General features: G+C 36.6%; 1 long non-coding RNA gene across 1 annotated transcript; it reads right to left on the reverse strand.

Moving 5' to 3' along the window:
- Positions 1–10,330: 10,330 nt before the first annotated feature.
- Positions 10,331–20,881, reverse strand: LOC125697454 (uncharacterized). Its single transcript, XR_007378799.1, has 3 exons — positions 20,814–20,881; positions 19,783–19,863; positions 10,331–11,629 (listed from the first exon to the last, which is right to left on the reverse strand). It is a non-coding gene; the product is annotated as an uncharacterized LOC125697454 (long non-coding RNA).
- Positions 20,882–21,576: the final 695 nt, after the last annotated feature.

The raw sequence follows: 21,576 nt of genomic DNA on the forward strand, positions 1-21,576 counted from the left end.
CACTGTAATCCAGAACAAGTGACCTGATTTTCAGAAGTGCTACACACCTTAGCTCCTACTAACTTCTGAAAATCACAATACTCAAATATAACTCAATAGTAACTCAATAACTCAAATATGATTTGTGCAATCACTATAAGGAATCTACATTTCTAATTGTTTCTGTTATTAGCTATTCTGTCATAATTATATATTAGTATCAGTTATGCTATTACATTTTTAATTCCTCATAGAATACTTTGCTGTTTATGACTCTTGTCAGTAAGACACTGAAAAGATTTTCCACACAGGCTTTTGATTAATATCTCAGCTTATTCATTAGTACTCCAGTATGCACAGGTCTTTCCACAACACCCTAGGTCTTTGCAGACAACACATTCTAAACATAAGAAAAAAATTGATCTTCTATAACCATAAGTTCTTAATGTTGATACAGTTAGAAGGTATTAATTGTGCAGTGTTTTGAGAGCGGCACATGCTAGTAATATGAATCAAATTTAGGACAGTCACCTTGCCAACAGGTCAAATGGGTTTTACTTTTCCATGTGCTTATAGCCTATCCCTAGAACTGTTCATTCTACTTATTCTTTTCTTCCTGCTAATGTTTTTTCCTCAGAGCCACTGCTTCTACTATAATTTTTCTAAAAACTCTGAAACAAGCTTCACAAACATAGACGTAAACAAAAACACATTTCAAAGACATGATCTGTGGTACCTATATAGAAATTATTTTACTTTGACTGGATCACTGGGCTGAGGCCAATGGCACAAAGTTCAACAAGACCAAGTGCTGGGTCCTGCACTTCAGCCATGAGAACTACAGGCAACACCAAAGGCTTAGAGCAAAGTGGCTGAAAGTCTGTGTGGAGGGAATGGACCTGGGGATGAAACTGAACCAGGAGGGTGCCCAGGTAGCCAAGGCAGCCAATGGCACCTTGGCTTACATAAGAAATAGTGTAGCCAGCAAGACCAGGGAAGTGATCATTCCCCAAAACGCAGCTTTGGTGAGGCCACACCTTAGGTATAGTCTACAAGAAACTGTAGAGGCTGTTGGAGCACATACAGGGAAGGGCAATGATGCTGATGAGGGATCTGGAGCACAAGCCTTATGAGGAGCAGTTGAGAGAACTGGGATTGTTCAGTCTGGAAAAGAGATAGCTCAGGGGAGACCTTATTGCCCTCTACAACAACCTGAAAGGATGCTGTGATGAGGTTGAGGCTGGCCTCTTCTCCCACCAAACTAGCAATAGGACAAGAGGGAATGGCCCCCAAATTGTGTCAGGAGAGGTTCAGGCTGAATATTAGGAAAAATTTCTACTCCAAAAGAGTGGTCAGGTGCTGGAATGGGCTGCCCAGGAAGTAGTTGAATCACCATCCTTGAAGGTGTTCAAGAAATGTGTAGAAATTGTACTAAAGACCAAGGTTTAGTTAGGAAATATTGGAAGTAGGTAGACAGTTTAACTAGATGATCTTGGAGGTCTTTTCTAACTTTAGTGGTTCTACGATTCTATGAAAACAATTGGACAAACTCTTAGCTAAAATTTTGTTCTCTAAATATGTATCTATATGTTACACTTTGTTAGGAAAAGTGTAACAGAGTTGAATCTCCCCAAAATCCTTTAAAAATCTCAGCTTAAAACAGCTTTTATCACTTCACATGTGGGAAAATTAGTTGCAATACATTGAAGTCTTTGAACTTATAGTATGTCAAATCTGCATGAACAGAATGGACCCCATAATAGCCCTTCAACATTCCTATTTTACATGAAAATTTACAATAGGAAATGTTATCCTGTGCATTTCACCAGCCCCTGCAATCCAACACTAATTCAGCAATTCCAAATTATTTCCTAATTTCATTTATATTTAAATGAAAATGTACCTCCCACTTATCTATTCAGTGCAAATTCTACAGCAACTTGGAAGGTCTGAAGCCATCTGGAAACCAGTGGGTTCCCTCAAGTGATGATGCATGACTTGCATGATTCTTAAGAATAACATCTTCAGTCCACAATCACTTCTTCCCTGATACATGCCTACGTGAATCTCAATGTTTGAAACATCCAAAGCAAGACAAAAGGAATTACATGTAGAGAAATTCATGCCCTTGAATATGGTCCAAGAAGGCAGCAAAATAAGGACCAGGTAAACCCAGATGGTTCTTGATTAAAATAATGCAAGCCCACAAATCTTTAACATTATATTATTGCATAAATTGGTTATTCAAGAAATGCTCATAATTTATTTCTGAATGACAAGCAAGGAATAGCAATTTCTTGTGACAGAGAAGAGAAACCATGGGCCACAATCACAAAAGCATTTTAGCCTGGTTGTGGTTTAACCAGCAGGTGGGTTATAATACATTATATCTATCTATCTATATATACATATATATGAATGTAGATGCAAGATGAAGCGATGCAATTGTTCACCACCCCCTGACTGATGCCCAGATAGTCACTTGAACTGCAGGAGAGAGCGAGATTAACTCTCACTATCAAAACTCTTTCCACATGATGTCATATGGTTTGGATAGGTATTCCAGTTTAAGTCAACTGTTCAACTTTTCTAATTCTATTCCCTTTACTGAGAATAGCCTTGGCTCCATACAATACACACTATCAACATCAGTGTGTTATCAACAGTGTTTTTCTCCTAGAACAAAAAAAAAAATAGCATTATACCAGACACTGAAGAAAACAATTCCATCCCAGTTGAAACTAAGACACCAGGACCTAAATAAACAGCCTTCTAAAGAGTAAGAACTTTTTTTTTTTTTAAAAAAAAAAAAACACATCCCTAAAACCAGCAGATGAAAGATGGGAAGAAAATGAGGAAAAATCCCTCTAAATCTTGGAGTACAAATTGCTCTCAAATTTCATTGCTAAGCTCTTTGATGGTTCTTCTGCAAGAATTAGCTGCTTCAAGAAAACAAGTACTGTCACATAGCTTACTCCAAGGACACATCATCCTACCACAACAGTCTCTCACATACTTCATCACTGAAGTGATTTGTAAGATTCTGAAAGAGCATCCCAATCCTTTATTTCTTTGATATCAAACAGAACAGAGAAATTTATTTCTGTTCAGCTCAATAGCTTCTGGTGAACAGTTCCAAAAGCATCTGGCATATACAGGTTCCTACATATCATAACCTCCAAAAGTCTATGTAAATACAAACAGAAGAGCAAGCAGAAAAACAGAGCAATTAGATAATCTAAATAGTGTAAGAAAGAACATTACTGCTGGAGTTGCTGGTCTACTCAAAGGTCAGCTAGAACTGAGGAACATCTCCACATCCAAAAACACACACACACAAAAAAAAAATCAAACACCATATACAGAGAGCATGTCCTCTTGGAATACATGTATATACGAAGCACAGCTAAACTCACACTCAGCAGAAAGAAAGAATGAGCTAGCTTTAACCCTTGCAAACATCTTGCACCTAGTAAAGTTTCACAAAGCATTTCTTTCTAAACCCAGTTCATCTATATTTTCCACAAATAATTTATTACAGAACTCATATATGAACCCCATGTCCATGTTCTTCAGTAAGATATATTCTCTGATTTATTCCATATAATGAATGACACACACAACATTGAAGGAACATTCGCATCTGCACACTTGAATTCTACGACTGTTTTCAAGTACTGAATATTTGGATATATTTATTCAGTTCTAGGCTGGCTAAGTTCTAGGGTGGACTTTCTACATTATCCCACTTTCTTCTAAAGAAAAGAAAAAAAACCCAAATCTACATTTCCTTGGAATAGGAGTTCTTGCATGCTATGCTTTAAGTGTACTGCCATCCAGAACCAACTACTTAAACTAGTGAGGTGACAGGGTGTGCCAGTCCCAACCTTTCCACTTGCTGAAGACCAGGTTATCTTGACAGCAAAGCAACCAGCTGTCTGCAAAACTGGAGAAACAGATAACACGGCAAAAAATTAAGGAGGAGACTAGACTTTATTAATTCCTGAAAACAGAGCGGGAACTTTTTTTTTTTTTTTTTTAAATCGCATCCAGTTTGGAGCTGGAACTTGAAATTTAATTTGAATATTTCTTATGAGAATAGGAAAAATGGCAGAAAAAAGTAATATTTTGATCTAACTACTAAATGAACACTACAGAAGATATGGGATTTATTATAACTTCACTGTTCCTACCGGCTCAGAGACTGAATATTTATGTGAAAACAGGCCTATTCACATCTTATGTCAAACAAATGCATACCTTATGACTAGTTCTGATTTCCTCAGATATAAATATACATAAAACTAAGAACCACCCTCTTTACAAAGACTGTACAAGCTGATTGAACAAAATTGTTACTGGCAGTATTCCCCTTTCAGTGGATTCATTCAATACCCCAGCACATAGTTTACATTAATTTCATTTTTTGTTTTCCTACCCCTTTATACTTTCATGGAATTCTCCAGGGGTGTTCCAGTCCTATTGTGTACTATTGCACTCCAGCTGCAAAAGGGCTGGGACTGGGGCCAGCGTATGTGAATACTTGAAGGGTCACAGGGTCAGAAGAAATTGGCTGCTTCTGCTCTTTCACTCTTCTCTGAGAAACTGTTCTACACCTCATCACTGAGAAATACACCTCCCACGATCGTTTTTGCCTAATGCAACCAAAACACACTAGTAGAGAGTGTGAGGTACTGGAAGGATGAGGTCACATTCCAATCAAACAGATGTTGAAAAGGAAAAAAAAAAAAAAAAAAAAAAATCACCTTTAAAAAGACCTTGGGAAAATAAAATCATTTCTATTCACGCTGCCTGCAAAGATGGGCTTTATAATCAGTGGAATAAAGTCAGGGTTGAAAAAGCTATCTGTCTGCACTCAAGCGTAACAAAATATTTCCCATGTGTAAATTCATAATTGTGGTAATCTTTACTTCTAGCAGTTCAGAAATAATACCACCAGAAACTGAGGTCTGTGATTCAGCCATGTGAGCTGCATAGCAACAGTGAAAGCAATGGATATTTTCCTCCTTACTCTTGTCAATGTGTCTCAACATCAGGGAAGCAGGTTTTCAGAGATTCCCACCCATTCAATCATATGTCTTCATTGTGGTATTTCCTTGGACATGACTCACTAGCATTTACACTGGCAGTTTCTAACTTAGATAGCAGAATAAGATCTCCACTTACTCAGATGGTGGTGAGGCACTGTCCAGAGAAGCCGCAGGTGTCCCTTCTCTGGCAGTGTTCAAAATCAGGCTGGATGGAGCTCTGGGTAACCTTATTTAGTGAGAAGTATCCCTGCCCACGGCAGGAGGGTTGGAATGAGATTATTTTTACGGTCTCTTCCAAACCAAGACTTTCAAAAGTATCATAAAAAATAGTAGCAACTAAGCTCAGCAATAATCTGAGCCAATTTATATTCAGCAATATAAATAGGTGGAAATAGATCTACTCTATAGTACAGATTCATTCATTTTTCACTAGACTAAGGAATGTGGCATCTTTCATCTGGAGCCTTTGAAGGAATATTTATACTATTTTCCTTGAGCTGTTCTCTTGGCTTTTGCCTATGATATTTTAATTATGCTGCCATATACAAAATAAATTTTGTGTATGTTCCAATGCTTGAGACCCAATAGGTAAGAAAAATATATGCTCACACTATCCACGTACTAATTCCAGAAAGTTCTCTATATGAAGTCATTGGAAACTTCGTTTTTGTTCAGTTATGCTAGTAGTAACTGCAAATAGTCAATACAAATATGCTTTCATAGCCTTCCAACCTGAGGAGATCAAGATAATGATCATAAAAGGAGTACTTTTTGGAAGAGGAATTTTGATTCTTTGTTTTTGCTTTGCTTGATTTCTGGTTTTCTACCAATTTGGCTGGTAAGATTGAAACTTCTAGGTTTGGATGCGTATTTCTTAATCTATCTGGATGCTAAACTTACATATATCTTAAAATGGCAGAAGAGAAATGTCAGGCATTCTGTTAGAGAGTGTCACTGTATCCTTGAAACCATAGAGACAGATTTGAAGTACTAAAGTTTGTCTATCAGATAGACTAAATGTTCAAAAACCAATCAAAATTGAGTAGAAATTCCCCTGCTCACAAATGACAAGAATACTACAGTAATGAAAATACATAACAGTTTGTTAACAATGTAATCCACAAGACAGGCAACATGCCGAACCTATTTCCAAGGCTCAAAAAGCAAGTGGAGGCTGAAGCTTATACTTCACAGCTAGTCTAGCAGTGTAGTAGATAAAGGAGCACTCATTAGCTACACCAGTTCAGACACTGACAAAGTAATTTCTAGTTGTGAAACAGCAACAAGACTCATTAGAAAGTGGTATCTTAAAATTGCAATAGCTGTTTTCACTTGCACATATGTTCTCACTGTTAGTGACAAGATACTATCTCTAGTGCCACAAGAAGAAATTTTCTAGTGTGGTAGTACTAAAGTGTTACTGCATGGAATAGGAAGAAATTATGAAAGAATTTCTGATAATTTCTGCTAGTTTGAAGATACTGATATTTGATATAAAAGATAAGGTATTTGAAGAAATGCATTACAGATTCAGCTACTTCAATTGAAATTATTATCCATTTAAACAAGTCATGGAAAAATAAAGCATCATCTACATTGACCTGGTCAAGGTACACTAACAACTATTTTCTGGCTGCAGATGATTTAGGTTTACTTAAACTTAGAGTCTCTGTGCAGGAGTTTCAGAGCTTCATAACTTTTTCCTTGCTCAACAGCTTGCAAAGGTATTTTCTGGAAAGGTACACAATTTTCACTATCACTTACACTAGTTTGAATTAATTATTCCCCATCATTTCGAAACAAACCAGTAAAGCAACAACGTAAAACCTGGTGGAAAAAATACACATTGAGTACTTTTTCGTCACTTAAGAAAAGGGTTATATGAGTTACTATATAAAAAAACTGAAAAAGCAGACATTCTACTCTTCTCCCTGTATTTCTGGCAAGTTGGCAATTACTTAAGAATGATCAGAGAATGGTCTATTTCTCAAAGACCTCTGGAGCTTATAATAAGTTAAATCAGAATCTTAGGAAAATGCTTAAAACATTAAAAAACAAAAACAATCTTCCTTTTAAAAAAAAGAAAAACAATAAGAGTTCTGTACTTCAAACTGGTTGAGAGGCAGAGATGCTATTAACGATGATTAGAGGAAACTTTGAGATACCCTACATTGACAAAGACTCAGACAAGGCTGAACTTCTGCCAGAATAAGCACACTTCATATGGAAGATGAAAAAAAATGGAAACAATGTCATTCATAAGCAAAAGTAAAGCAGTACAATGGTTCAGTGGTACAAATGAGACCAAATCAGCAAGCATAGGGTTGAAAAGGATGGCTAGAAAGGGAAGAACAGTTTAACAGCTCTCAAAGTTTCCCATAACCACACAAACATTAGGAAAAGCCCTTAAGGCTGAAAGTGACAACTTTACAGTGTTTTTCATACTATGATCACCATGTCCTCATCAGAGGGACAGAAATTAAGACAAAGGAAGCATCAAGCCAAGCTAACTTGTTCTCTGCTCTGTGACACAGCTTGTTTGTAACATATTTATAAGTGGGATACAGGTGGATGGAGTGCAATTCCAGTAGCCCAGGGCTGGCATTTAAGGCACCTTCATCCCCAGCACCTGGGCTAACACTCACTTCAGATGATTCTGCAAATTATGCACTGGATGTACATTTATCATCTTTAGGATTTAACCACTTCAGTTCATTCAAAGTTTAGTTCAAAATTCATTAACAACTACACAGCAAAAAGGTTCACCATCTTATACAAATTCAATCCAATACCTTCATGTATGTAGAAACTACACTGTACTGTAGTGTTTAGCAGCCAAATAATTACTGAAATCTGGATCTTAATTCCCCTGTGTTAGTGACTGTGACACAGACATGAAAACATTTATTCTTACAGCGTGTCTGTGAGAAGACCACTTATCATCATGCAATGCTCTAACAGTCTTTTTTCTTTGGGGACATTAATTACATTAATTTACTTTGGTGTTATTATTATTACCTTCAGCATGAGACACCCATTTAATACATGGAACATTAGAAAAATTTCTTTTAACTCAAAAGCAGCTACTTTAGCCTTGCTCACCAGTGTGTAAGTGATTTTAATTAGAACACAACTGATAAACATGAATATTCATTACTAGTTCTGTTAATGTTAAAGTTATTATGTATATGCACCACAGCATGAGATAAAAATACACAGATTGTCTGCATACATGGTTCCTACTCTGTGGTGGTCAAGTATTTTGAAGTAGATTAACAAAATTCCGCTATCTTGACTTGTGTAGATTTGCATAGTAGAAACAGAAAGATGGAAGTACGATGGGTGAAGTAACTGCTCAATAGCATTGCTTTTCTGATATTCATATATTTCAGATTATCTGTTGGTGTCAATGTACAAAAATATAACAGGCAAATTTAACCTTACATTATTTCAAAATCAGTTTATTCAAATTACTGCGTCCATTCAGGAAATTTCTGATTTCCTGCAGGGGAAGTGCAATACTAAAGGAAGGATGCAGCCACAATGTAGTAAACATAGTGTCTCCATTAAAAATACAGAAAACAGGATTAATTTTCATCCGTCATTAAGGCTATTACTTTCAAACACTTCATTTTATATCCACAGGCCAAATTAGTTATCAAAGGACAGAAAGGAGCCTGGAAAATAATTAGTTATTTCTGTACAGTTGTTCAATTGCGTATCATTTTAGTTTTTGAATACTTTTCAAAAAATCAGTGAAATAATGCCTTCTTGTCAAAGCATTAGACAAGCTTTTATATTCCAGGACCTACTTCTTACATAAAATTTATGAGATACTGGAAATAAAGTAGTCATGATATTCACTTTCTGTTGGAATTCACATCACCTATACGCAAAAAGAAATCTTGCAAGAAATCTATTGGCAAAAAGAAATCTTGCAGAATAGCTTATTTCATCCTTGTTTAAACAAAGTTTATTATCTTTATTTCTCACTGGTTTTGTATAAGTTGATGAACCAACTGAGCGATTTTTCTACGTTAAGCCCTTATTTGTTTTTTGTCCACATTTCATGGATTAGCATCAGTGTAGGTTAAGTAACAACAATCAGAAATTATGATAATAAATATTTTGCCATGTAGTTTAAGTGCAGGTCTAAGGAGATGAAAAAACTGGAGAAGAAAATCCCCTCAAACATTCTCTCCCCACTTCCGCCTGCAACAGAACATCACTAGGGGTTGCTGTCGTTAATAGTTTTGATAGCTTTTGTTTTAATATCCATACATTTTTGCTATCCCTGGGACATTTAACACTACAACTTCCTGTACACCTGTGAGTCAAATGTGATTGTTCAGTCCTCCTATATATGAGAGAAATAATGAGACGTCTCATTCAAACAACTTGACAGACTTTTGATGATCAGTGACAACCGTCTTGACTTTTGCCAGGCACATGCCATTAATTTTTTTAAAGAACCATCATCTCCTCGAGTGAAATTTTGATAATTCTGACCACAATTGTTATGGTCTAATAAGAGGCCATGAAGACGCACAGACTCCCAAACAGAGCTCAGCTCAGCCTCTGACAAAAAAACTGTTTTCATAGAAGCTGTGAACACAGTATTTAACCTAAATATAATACAGAATGCTCAGACATGCTAATCTCAATTACCTTGTTGAATAAACAGCATTTTATATTTTAGAACATAGGACCATTAGAAGAGTGGAAAAGTCAGAGGTGGTAACTATAACCAACTTTAGGCTTTTTTTGTTTGTATTTGCTAGACAGAATTCTGGTCAATGAACTATATAGAAGACATACTTACTGTGTCCGGAGAACTAAGATTCAATACAACAGGTCTGTGCTAGAAATGTGCATTTTGTTGAAAATTGCAGAAGGTAATTAAAATCTTCTAGATCACTTTGATACAAATCCATAGCCATTCATATCTGTTCAGTGACAAAGGGAGCACTTCAATTTAAACTTGTTTTGTCCTTCTGGAAGCGTCTTATTCATCATAGATGTTTTAGAAAATGTGAAGTAGTATTTTTACTTATTTCCCTAACACATTGCACATACACAGTTACGACCATCTCAAATGCATCTTCCTTGACAGCAACACAGAAGTTGAACAGGATGCAACTGTTCTGCATTGCCACTGGTCTTTAGAAGATTAATTGGTCACCTTATTTATAAAATTAGATAAATACTTCCAACTCCAGAATAATTGGTACTGTTGTTTCCCCTGTATGTATTATCTCAGTCTATTATAAGAAGGAAAATGTTATGTAAATTGTAGTATTGAGCTACATGAATATGGGAACTTGCCAATCCCCAATATGCATCGTGTCAAATAATTTGAAAGCATCAAATAAAGCATAGTTTCCAACCTTTCTGATTCCCCAATAGATAGGAGTTTTGATCTACACATCTAATGGACCTTTAGCAAGATCCACAGCAGCTTCATTACTGTACCTTGCAACCTACAAAAGCCATCTGTATCAGTTAGCAAGGTAGATTGGCATCACACTTCTAGACACCATATGACAAGAAAGTCTTCATCACTATCTATAGCTGATCAAATAAACCACTGCAAACTGCTTACTGAACCTAGCATGAGCTATCTATGACCTAATAACAATTTGACTGAAGTGCTTACACCACAGTGAGAGTGGATATATTGGTTCCTGGCTGATTCATTCAAGTAGGAGAATGCTCAGCCAATCTGGATGATGATATCAGGTAGGACTTTAGAGAATTTTCAGTTATGTCTTTATGAGTAGCTGGGGTAGCATGCTATACATACTGCCTATCAAGTCTCTTAACCCTGATACTGCTCTGCAATTCCATTATATAGAGGCTACACCTGAATACAGATGAGAATTCAAATAAGAACTCAATTCAGATGTTCTCTTCTGTGAAAAGAAACAGAGAGCACTCTAAAGTTTGTTAATTTAATTATTTACAAATATTGCTTTGGAGAAGGAAATGAACACAATGGGAAAAATCTTGAATAAACATCTCTGAACATAGCAGCCTCTTCAGTTAGCCTGGCTAAGCATAATATGCCACAGCAAGTCATGTTATCCTATCTCCACTTCTACTTCCAGACAATTAGACACCTATAGCTCCAGAAGACTCTTCTAACCAATACATGATGATGACACAAACATACTACCTATAATTCAGGTAGAAAATGCACTTTGAGACTCTTGTTTGGTGACACATGAAGCAGAGCCTCTTGAATACAGCAGGTTTAGAGAAATAGCACATTATCTCAGACTTGAGCGAGTTCTGCCAGATTTTAGTTGCAGAACAGAAAACAGAAAAACACACAGCAAGCATAGACAAACATGTTTTCTAAAAGCATGACTTAGTCTTCTCTCACATATAACACAAACATAACCAATAAAGAAAAAGCGCACAGGGCAGAAATTTTTCAGTCATAATACAATTGAAAAATCTCAGTTTTATATGTGCATTCTTCCAGTACTTAGCAGTACTCAGTCAAAAACAGTATCATATTCTCTTCGACCTTAAAGCTGTATCCAGAAGAATACAAGTGCTTCAGTCTATAATGCAGCTTTCCTTAGCAGATATGCCTAAAAAAAAAAACCACCCATGCAGTACTTGACTTGACCACAGCAAAACACCTCAAAATGAAATATCAATTAACGCAAATTTAGCAAGTATTTATATCACTTTATATTCAAGGAAGTACATGCCCTTTAAACGTTGCTTATTTATTTTAGAACACAGAAAGTTAGAAAGCAAAGGGTTTTTTTTCCCCCCCATGTGTTTTTTTTTTTTTTTTAAAAAGGTTGCTATCACGTAAAAAAGGAAATATAAGTAGATAGCTCTCCTAGGAGACAAGTTATTTATTGATGAAACTGAAGGTATATCCTTAAGGAAAAGAATGTTTTTCTCTTGAAGGTACAGAAATATATTCTGTACTGTCACATGTGGGTACCATCATTTGTGATAAAGACTGATAATTCACCAGGCATAAATACAAGTAAATTTGTGTTGGCAAGCTTCCCTCTTCAGTCTCAGAGAAGAGGTAATGAAAGGTACCTTGTACAAAGCAGAAGAATTTCCAGAGATTTCCCCACACTAGGAAACACATTGCAGATAAAGCAAGTCTCAAATAATCACTAGTAAAAAGCTGTCATGAGTACATTTTAGAGGTTGTACTTAAACTGCTTTATAACTTCCTTGCATTTTGGTTGACAACTCCTAGCAGATGAGCTGACAACATTTAAGAAGAGTATGAGAACAAGTCAGATAAAGCTGGAGGAAGCAGTAGCATCAAAGCTTACACCAGGATTTCATGAATGACAGCATATATTGATAGAGTGAATTGCAGGATTAATTAAAAATGTTGCATAGCTAATAATTAATCTCTTTCAGATTTGGCATTGTATTACTCAAAGAAAAAAGATGCTATTAGGGACTTAAAATATAGGTCACGAAAGTATGGCAAAGACATAATTTAGGGAGCCCTTTTAGGATTTCCATCGTTGGAAGTGAACAGTTCTGTGAATTCACTGAATAGCTTTTGTTCCTTATAAAGATATAGGCGGCACTAGCTCAGTCTTTTGCTTATGACTTCTTTTCCTCTCACCTCAATTCAGTGCTGTAGAAAAGATACAGCATAATTCTCTCCTTGTCTTCTTGGCCTTGAATTTTTCCAGTGAAGTCACTGGCAAAATTCCCACTGAGCAGAACAATGGGAATCAAACTCTAATTCCCCGTTATTAAGACTGTCACATTTAACACTATCTTCCTTGTCTCTCATCATTTGCCACTAATTATTTGGGGCAACAAATGTTCTTTTTCATTAAAAATCCCTGCTACTTTTCATCTTCAGTGTCACAAACAAAAGAAAAAAAACGATGTGTAAACCTCAGATAACTTGCATAAACATATCACTTTTATATAAGTAAAACTGAGATTTTTAGTTTTTTTTCATTATTTTTTATTTTTTACACATTTTGACACTGTTTCACTATCCTACAAGAATATTAATCTTCAACAAACTAAGAGTAAGGTAATAATCCTGGAGGAATCATCCCATTATAAGATAATGGCTGGATTTTCAGTTAATGGACCAAGCTGAAGACAAGGGCAGTTAACACTATAACAAACTACAGTAATATAACCAATTTCAAGGGGATTATTGCTATCATAAACTGTATTAAATGGTTTATAAAAGCAATGGCTTGGGCTTTTTTTTTTTTTTTTAGTTACATGAAGTACAGTGAATGAGAGTCAGCTTTGTTAAATAGGTTGTTTCCAACCAATTTTCTAAGCATTCAGGACACAGGGAATGCTTCAATAGTTGCATAATGAATATTTTAAATGCACTAGAGGTTGTTCTTTGTCCAATGGGTGGGGAAAAAAGACTATTAACTCTTATGTGATCAGGTTTCAATGAAGCTTGTCTGTAACACTATGGCGAAAAAAAAGGCACCAAATCCAGTCTGCACTCAGTTCCACTGCAAGAGCTCATCACTTGACCATTTAAAAATCTCAGTCTGCCATCTGATTACATTACAAGGTCAAAGGAGAAAGAAAAATATAAAGAGACTTGCTCAGCACTCAGTTTTACAAGTAAACTAGATTAGTAACTGCCAAGGAAAAAGTCAGGCTGTATTCACTTCTGTACTTTGACTACACTGCAAAAATAGAGTTTACCTCATTTACTTCCAGATATTATGCACATCTTCTTCACGTGATAACTTTCTACTTAGAAGAATTCATCTAAGACGGAATTTATACAGATATCACATTTCTAGCTGGCTTAATAATAATCCCAACTACAGCAACCAATCTAAAATTTTCAATTCCCATTCCATCCAAACATAAGCTAACATTAACAAAATACTGGAGAAAAGAAGGGAGGAGAGATGAGGGTAATAAGAGATACTGGGCGGGAGAAGTGAAAAAAAAAAATCATACAAGGAGAGAAATACATAATGTACTGAGACTTTACTACATACCAACTAATGCTTGAGCTACTCAGATAAACATTACACACCATGGACAAATTGTTAGTTTATTACCATATTATACCACAGATGCAACTACCAGCAGAGCAGTAGCTTCAGACTCCTAGATTAGGAAAAGTAGTATAGGATTTTTCAGTAATTCTACAGTAGTAACAAAATGTCATCATTTTTTCTTTAACCTCTACCATTGAAAGTGAGAGGCCTTGAGGGAACTACCAGACTGTGCAACATTATCCTAGTGGCCTTCATAATGTATCCTTCATCCAGAAAATGACCTGAGTTTACCATAGGACTACCCCTCTTCATTTCTCTACTCCATTATGCCAGATCTCTGTTTGGATTACTGTGGTTAAAATACAAACCTTGAGTAGTATCAATTAGGCATCATGATGTAGGCTAGTATAGCTTTAAATCAGTTTCCAATATATAAATCAGAGACAGCATTTGAGAAACAACAAATATTTGTTCATTAAGAGGGAATTAAGAGCAGCATGGAATGATAAGGCCTGAAGTTACTTTAGCTACTACATAAAAAAGCCCTCAAAAACTAAAGGTTCCTTGTCTGTGGACACTAAATTGAGAGCTGTTAATCATGTTCTTTTGTGTTATCTGTGACTCAAATATTTCCTTAGTGTCTATTTGAATAGCTGCATCAGAGAACATAAGAAAATGTCATACTGTTCCAAAAGGGCAATCATCATAGTGGGATACATAAACATGAGCGTAGACTGCCAGATGCTTTTTGCTTTCTGCAGCACTGATAAGACCTCAGCTAGAATACTGTCTGTCAAGGGAGATGTGGCTCAACAGCATCGTAGTGCAAAAGATGGCAACACAAGTTATCACTGGTTCAGAAGATGTGACCAAGAAGAAACGATAAGACATACTCAATTTAAGAGCAGGAAAGACTGAGGGAGAAAAATCTTCAAATAGAAATATTTCTCAGAAAAAGAACAAGAAAATAGTTCTCCATATTCATACTCAAAAGGCTAAAGTGATAAGCTTAATGGAAACTCGGGAAGCCCTAAGTCTTACTCTAATCTGTTACATGTCCTCAGATAAGCATAGGCCTGTTTAATCCATTAGCCTCGAAATACCCCCTGAACTTAAGTATAGGATTTTTTGACTCTTAACATACAAAAAACACCACCCTCTACTGGTAACTAATTCTTCTTTCAAGTAGCAGTCATTATAACATTAAGAATTACAAGCATTCAGACGTTTGATCCGCTAGCTTTCTCTACATCTAGTTTACTTGGCATAAGTCTATTTAGAAAGCACCAGCAATGTGTGAATTTGCTGATTCGATACAGGAAATAAACATTTTTTTTCCCAGATAGCAAATAAAGATATGTGGATGGAAGAACACATGACTGAATTCTAACTTCTCATGTTAATTAATACATCAGTAAGAGGAACAAAAATATCTGTAATTTTGCATTGCATGAGAAGTACCTGCTTTCATAATCAGATAATAGTTCCTCATCTTTACAGTGAAGTTAGAAATATTGAAATTAGATCTTTAAATTATTTTAATAATCAGGATAACAGTTCACTACATATGCCATAGAGGTTAAATATCATCAGTTGCACAGCTTTATAATCCATTTATTGCCTTCCTCACACACTCATTACATAGATTCTTTTCTGTGTCAATGTTATTTCATTTCAAAATCCTTCGTTCTTCCTGTTCCTGAAGCTGCTAATCCAAATCCTTAGTAGATTTAGAAGATTAGCCTTCTGGCATCCATTTCAGACCTCCTATTAACTTTGACTTCTGTCCTTTCGTGCTTCTTTATGCCTTATATCCTAAAAGCTGCTATATAAAAACCTCACACACTCCTGTACCTAAAGCATAAGTAATATTTTAAAAAAGGTTTAATCTGTTCTAATTTCTTTATCATCTTACTTATAAGTGACTGTCTCCAGTTGATTCAAATCTATTCAAATAGAAATCATGTGTTCTACGATGCCGCTCTTCATCCTAGTCTAAGCAGAAGAAGAGACAAGCATTCCTCTTCGCCAGGATATTAGGAGGATAAGGAATGGCATTCACCACCTTCATTCTTCCTCTGTAAGAGGAGAATCTCAGCAATGCCATGCTCTTCCACATTTTGTTGCCATGTTGCAAAATAAAATGCAGGGAAATATTGCTCACATTTTCAATGGTATTCGCTACCGACAAAAATTCACATATCATATACTTGCTCACTATCAGCCCTAGCATTTGGCCTCAGCAGTAGTCGGTTTCCTTCTCTCAGTGGAATATCAACATGAAAGATTTTTTTCTGAAATAGAGCCCATATTCCTGTTTCTCACAAGTTCCATTTTGCTATTTGCTTATTTTTACTGCATTCTTTTGTGTAAGATTGCTCTGTCCAAAGGGCTATTGGCTACTTCTTGAACTGAAAGCATCATCAATATGCTGGTTACTTTGTCTTTTTTGACCATAAAAATGGATTTAATCCCCAGCTACAGCAGTACTTTTCTGGAACACCTCGTCACTGACTGTGATCCTTTTAAATTATGGACTGTGAACAGACACATCAAATTCCCTTTTTTTTTTTTTGTATAAAAAGATCATGCATGGTTAAAAAGCTCCTTTGACTTTACTAGTGTTGATTAGGGAAGATCTGGACTGTTCCATGCTGCTTTATGTCCTGTATATCTAACTGCCTCACCGGCTGTGCATCTATGTTTCACTGCAATCTGATCACGACAGACAACTATCTCTTGATTTTCACTACTATGATCTCAAGGCAACAAGCAGTGAGGAACTTATGGCACCATTACTAAAAGACTGGGATTTTTGAGCCTTCTAATGAACCAGCTGACCTCTGACTTGCAGCTGGTTATTTTCTGACTTTTAGAATCTCAGCAGTCAATGCTGCATAAAAAACTGTCAGCTTAACAACATGTACACATGCAGCACAACATCTTTCAATAACACTGCCTGCCAGGAGTCATCACCTGCACTTCTGCTGAGAAACTATCACACGAAGTCATACACTAAGCTAACGTGGGGATAACAGACAGCATTTCTCACCAGAAATATCAGTGTGAAAGAAGGCTTCACCTTGATTTTCAAGGTGCACAACAATGATTCAGATTTTTAAATCGATTCAATTAAATTCCAAGGCAGACAAAGGCCTTTTGGAATGTTAGGCTTTTCAAGCTCATGACATCCAGTCATGCCTTCCTATGACATGTTCTGAAAGAGTGAAAAGCAAAACTACTCCACTCATCATCCTTCAGAAATCAGAGTGATTGAGGCATTCAGATGTGGAAATTCAAGCTTTGTTTTGATTAATGCAAGTGTTGTTTCCTAGCTGGTATAATCTGATAGGGTATTGATAAAACATTATTATTACATAGGTCACTCCAAAAGTAATGCCTCCTCTTTACTTCCATGGAAACTACACAAAGATACAAAGAGCACAATAACATTATATGATAGAGCAAATTCTCAGCTACAAAGCACTATTTTTCCATTAGCTAATCCGCATGGATGAGCTAATAAAAACACTTCATTTTGTGAGGTGACATCTGTGCACAGCATCCAAAATGAGTTTGTCTCTCACGCTACTGTCATCAGTGCTGAAACACACCATCCACAGCCTCACTGTGCTCACATCCACTGTTTGATTTCGGCAAGCACCTGTGAATGTCAATGGGTACAATTTTTTTCTGCATGAAGGAATTCAATGACACACCTTTGCTTCATGCACACTTCCACGCGAGATGCTATTCTGTCAAATTGCCCCTCTTCTGTTATCTGGTGCACAGCAGCAAAATATAATGGAACTTTGGTGGGAAGGTTCAACCTCTACTGCCATACCTCTGACATCATAGGACAACATAACTAAATGGGAGGCATTACTTTCAGATGAGCCCTCATACACATATCACAGCTCTCTTTCTACTGAAATTCTCAGTACTCTGTAAATTTTGTAAGAACAAGAGCCAGCAGAAACAATACTGTGAAATTTCTAGAGACGACGAATAAAATCCTTTTATTCCTGAGTATCCTTATTGCCATTGTAAAGAACCATACTTGGCAATTTGCTGGAGAGGAGACAAATGCAATTCTGGCTAACTTTTTTTTTTTTTTAACTGGTATGCATGACAGCAGACATACAGGAACACACAGTAACTTGTACTCTGCACTTCTGCTACTTTGTAAGAAGTTATCTCTATACCTGTGGAAACAGGATCTCCATACCTATAGGATAATGCACACTGTTTCCTTGTTACTGTCTGAGACAAAGGATGTTTGGGGGAGGATAAAAACCCATGTACAGCTGGTTCTGAAGGTACTAGATCTGCCTTAGAATTTCTCCATGATTTGCATTCCCTTTATAATAAACAGCTGTGCCAGAATAACTACCATCATTATGCCTCCTCCTTGTTCCCTTTCCTATTTTATACATACACAAGCAACATATACTAAAGAAACATACATTGCAGAATTTAGGTTTTAAGTTTTAAAGGTGAAAGTTCAATAAGGTTTTGATAAGTTGCCCAGGGAACTGGTGAGGTCACCATCCCTGGGGGTATTTAAAAAAGGGTAGGTGTAATACTTAGGGAAATGGGTTAGTGTGCAATATTGAAGGTAGGTAGACAATTTGACTAAACAATCTCAGAGGTCTCCTCCAAGATTTTCTTACAAGCTACAGAGTTATTTAGCATTTCTGAACAATGCAAATGCCTCATCCTTAGGGCTTCTACATCAAACAACATTAATGACAGAAATTTCATTTTGAACCTACTCACTGTAGAAAATCATATCTAGTCTTCTACCTCACTGAAAGCTGAGAAGCTGTTCAAATAAGTTATTACACCTTTCCACTGTCATGAGGCTTACTGAAAATTCAGTTGAACTCAGGACAGATAGTTTTAAAATCTGCATAACAGAAGCCATGCAGCACCACACATGTTTACACAAGCTAGCCAGCCAGCCTATTACTTGAGAGAAACATTCACAGCTAAGTAGCAAAGGTAGAACAACACAATGCCAACACAGCTGCTTCTGCCAGTTCTTCAGTTAGGAAGATATAAGGTGCACCTGGGACCTCTACTGAGCCAGGATCCTACAGTCAAACTTGCTACTCTATGTGCAAGGATGAAACTCATGATCACAAGAACAACCTGCACCATTTTACACTTTCAAAAAGGAAAAGTTATGCCTTAAACAATTCAATCATCTGTTTGTAACAAAGATTCTATGAGGATCCTCTTACAGATTTTAAACATTCCTAAAGCACTCTTCATTCCTGATGCTTGGCACAACAAACGACTAACTGATACCATAGGTTGAATTACCTATTTCACATTTTAAATATCCAGACAGGCTTAGATAACAGCAACACTCTACTTCCACATTGATAACACTTCTATGCGGAAAAACATGCAATACTGCATGCAATTAACTACTCTATAATTACAGAGTCCATACACACCACTTTAGAAGTCCACCAGGACATTATTGCAGAACACTGTGCTGCAAAGGAACATTTGCTCAAACTGCTACAAACCAACTTAATCAGCAAGTCGGCTGCCAAAATTCTCAAATGCCACACTACATATACTATTACCCTGAAGCAGAAAGCCATTTATTCTTAAAAATCCATCTTATCTGGAGCCTATGACCATTCTTCAGCTACCAGAATTTTCTTTATTTTTTCCTGAAACCAGATGAGAGTAGTTCTTTCCAATGATGCTTCTATAAAGAAAGTTTGACTCACCTGTTCCTGATTCCTCATCTCCTACAGCTGGGCCAATTTTCTCCCACTCTCCAATTGTAACTTGGGTTAACACCTTCATTACTGGAAAAAAGTAACAAGTACAAAAAACATTTAGAAAAATAACGGCAATGTCCTAACAAGTATTGCAATTTATAGATCAATTTATTCATCACTCTCTTTATAAGCCAAAGAAAAGACTGGTCCTGTAGTCGTACTTGTGATTTCTCTGCATAATTCCTACATTTTACAAAATTCCAAGGACTAAAGGCTTCAAGCTTTAGGTATAGCATTTATAAAAACAGCTTTGCCAGAAGACAACAAATTGATAACTGCTATTTGGAAAGAGTCAGATCCAGTAATAATTGTGGGCAGGCAAATGTTCGCCACCTCCGGCCATTTGCACAATTCAGTAATTCTGTCTTTGCCACCATCAGAGTTTGCATAAATTTTATTTGCCTTCAGTTCCTCAGCAGTGCAAGAAATAACACATCACCTTAGAAGAGTTTAACGAGAAACTACTGGAATCCTCAGCTCCCATTTAGCTTCTCGGAATTCATGAGAATTACACTAAGTAAAAGCCTATCTAACTTCTGATTTCTTTACTACTTAAAGAAGAAACAATGGCCTTATACAAAGCTTCCCCTATGTAGCAATGCATGCCTTTTATTACCTAGCTGTTAGCAACATATGCTCAAATTATATTTGTGCTTGAAAAAGGGAAGTTAATCACAGGTGGAGCAACTCTTTGAAATACTGCCTTTACTCACACATATTTTATCACTGAATACAAGCAGGCTTCTGAGATCTCTTTTGAGATCTTCAAGAAAGATTGGATTACACCGTTCTGAGATAACTTTAAAATTTTAGGAAGCTTAAGTAAGTGTTTAAACCACCAGAGACTTTTCCAACCATTCAGGCTTAGAGAATGTAAAAATCAGAACAACACAATGGAATGATGCTACCTGAGATGCAATGACAAAGGGACTAGCGTGATAGAAAAGGTGTTACAAAGAAAAAGAGAAAGCACTCACCCAGCTCTGAAGATTTAGGCTCACAGGGAGAACTCCACAAGGGAAGGATCTCCGATCAGAAATCTACACCCCCTAGCAGTCAACCCTTAAGAGAGGTCTAAGAGAAGTGCAGCCAGGCTCCACCCCTTCTGGTCACAGCAAAATTCCCTTCACCTGTGCTCCCAGGGCTGATGGGTTCTTTCCCCAGGTGCTCAATCAGTGCTTCAGGCCAGGACTCAGCAGTTACCAGACAGAGAGTCAGAATTGAACCAATTTACATGAACTAAACCTTGCTTGAAAAAGGCAAGAATAAGATAAGTGAAGCATACTGGAGAATTTCAGAGGATTTAAGGGAATAAGGAAGATCATAGTGAAGAGCAGTTTGTATTTTAATTCAATAATCTACTTCAATCCCTCCAAATGACTGCTTACTTTAGGCAAACTGTAATCAAATCAGGTCCCTATCAACCAGTTGCTAGGCTGCTAGTTGTTAAGATGAACCACTCTTACAATCACTTCAATACTTTCTGGCCCTCCCAAAGAACCACTGCTGGCAGACACTGCAAGCTATGATTTGTCTTGTTCCCCATTTCATTCACACAAGTTCTCCCATCTCTAATTCCTATACTGATTCCAAAATTTGACTCTTTATGGAAGTATTTTTAAGGACTTTTAAATTCTCAGTATTACCATGAGGTTGGAGATGAAGTGGAATGAACTGGTATGTATCCACAGGCTAATTTCCTACCGTTTTTCAAGGAATAGAATTCTTAAAGGCAGGCTA

Source organism: Lagopus muta, chromosome 9 (genome assembly GCF_023343835.1).
Source record: "Lagopus muta isolate bLagMut1 chromosome 9, bLagMut1 primary, whole genome shotgun sequence".
NCBI classification, from domain to species: Eukaryota; Metazoa; Chordata; class Aves; order Galliformes; family Phasianidae; genus Lagopus; species Lagopus muta.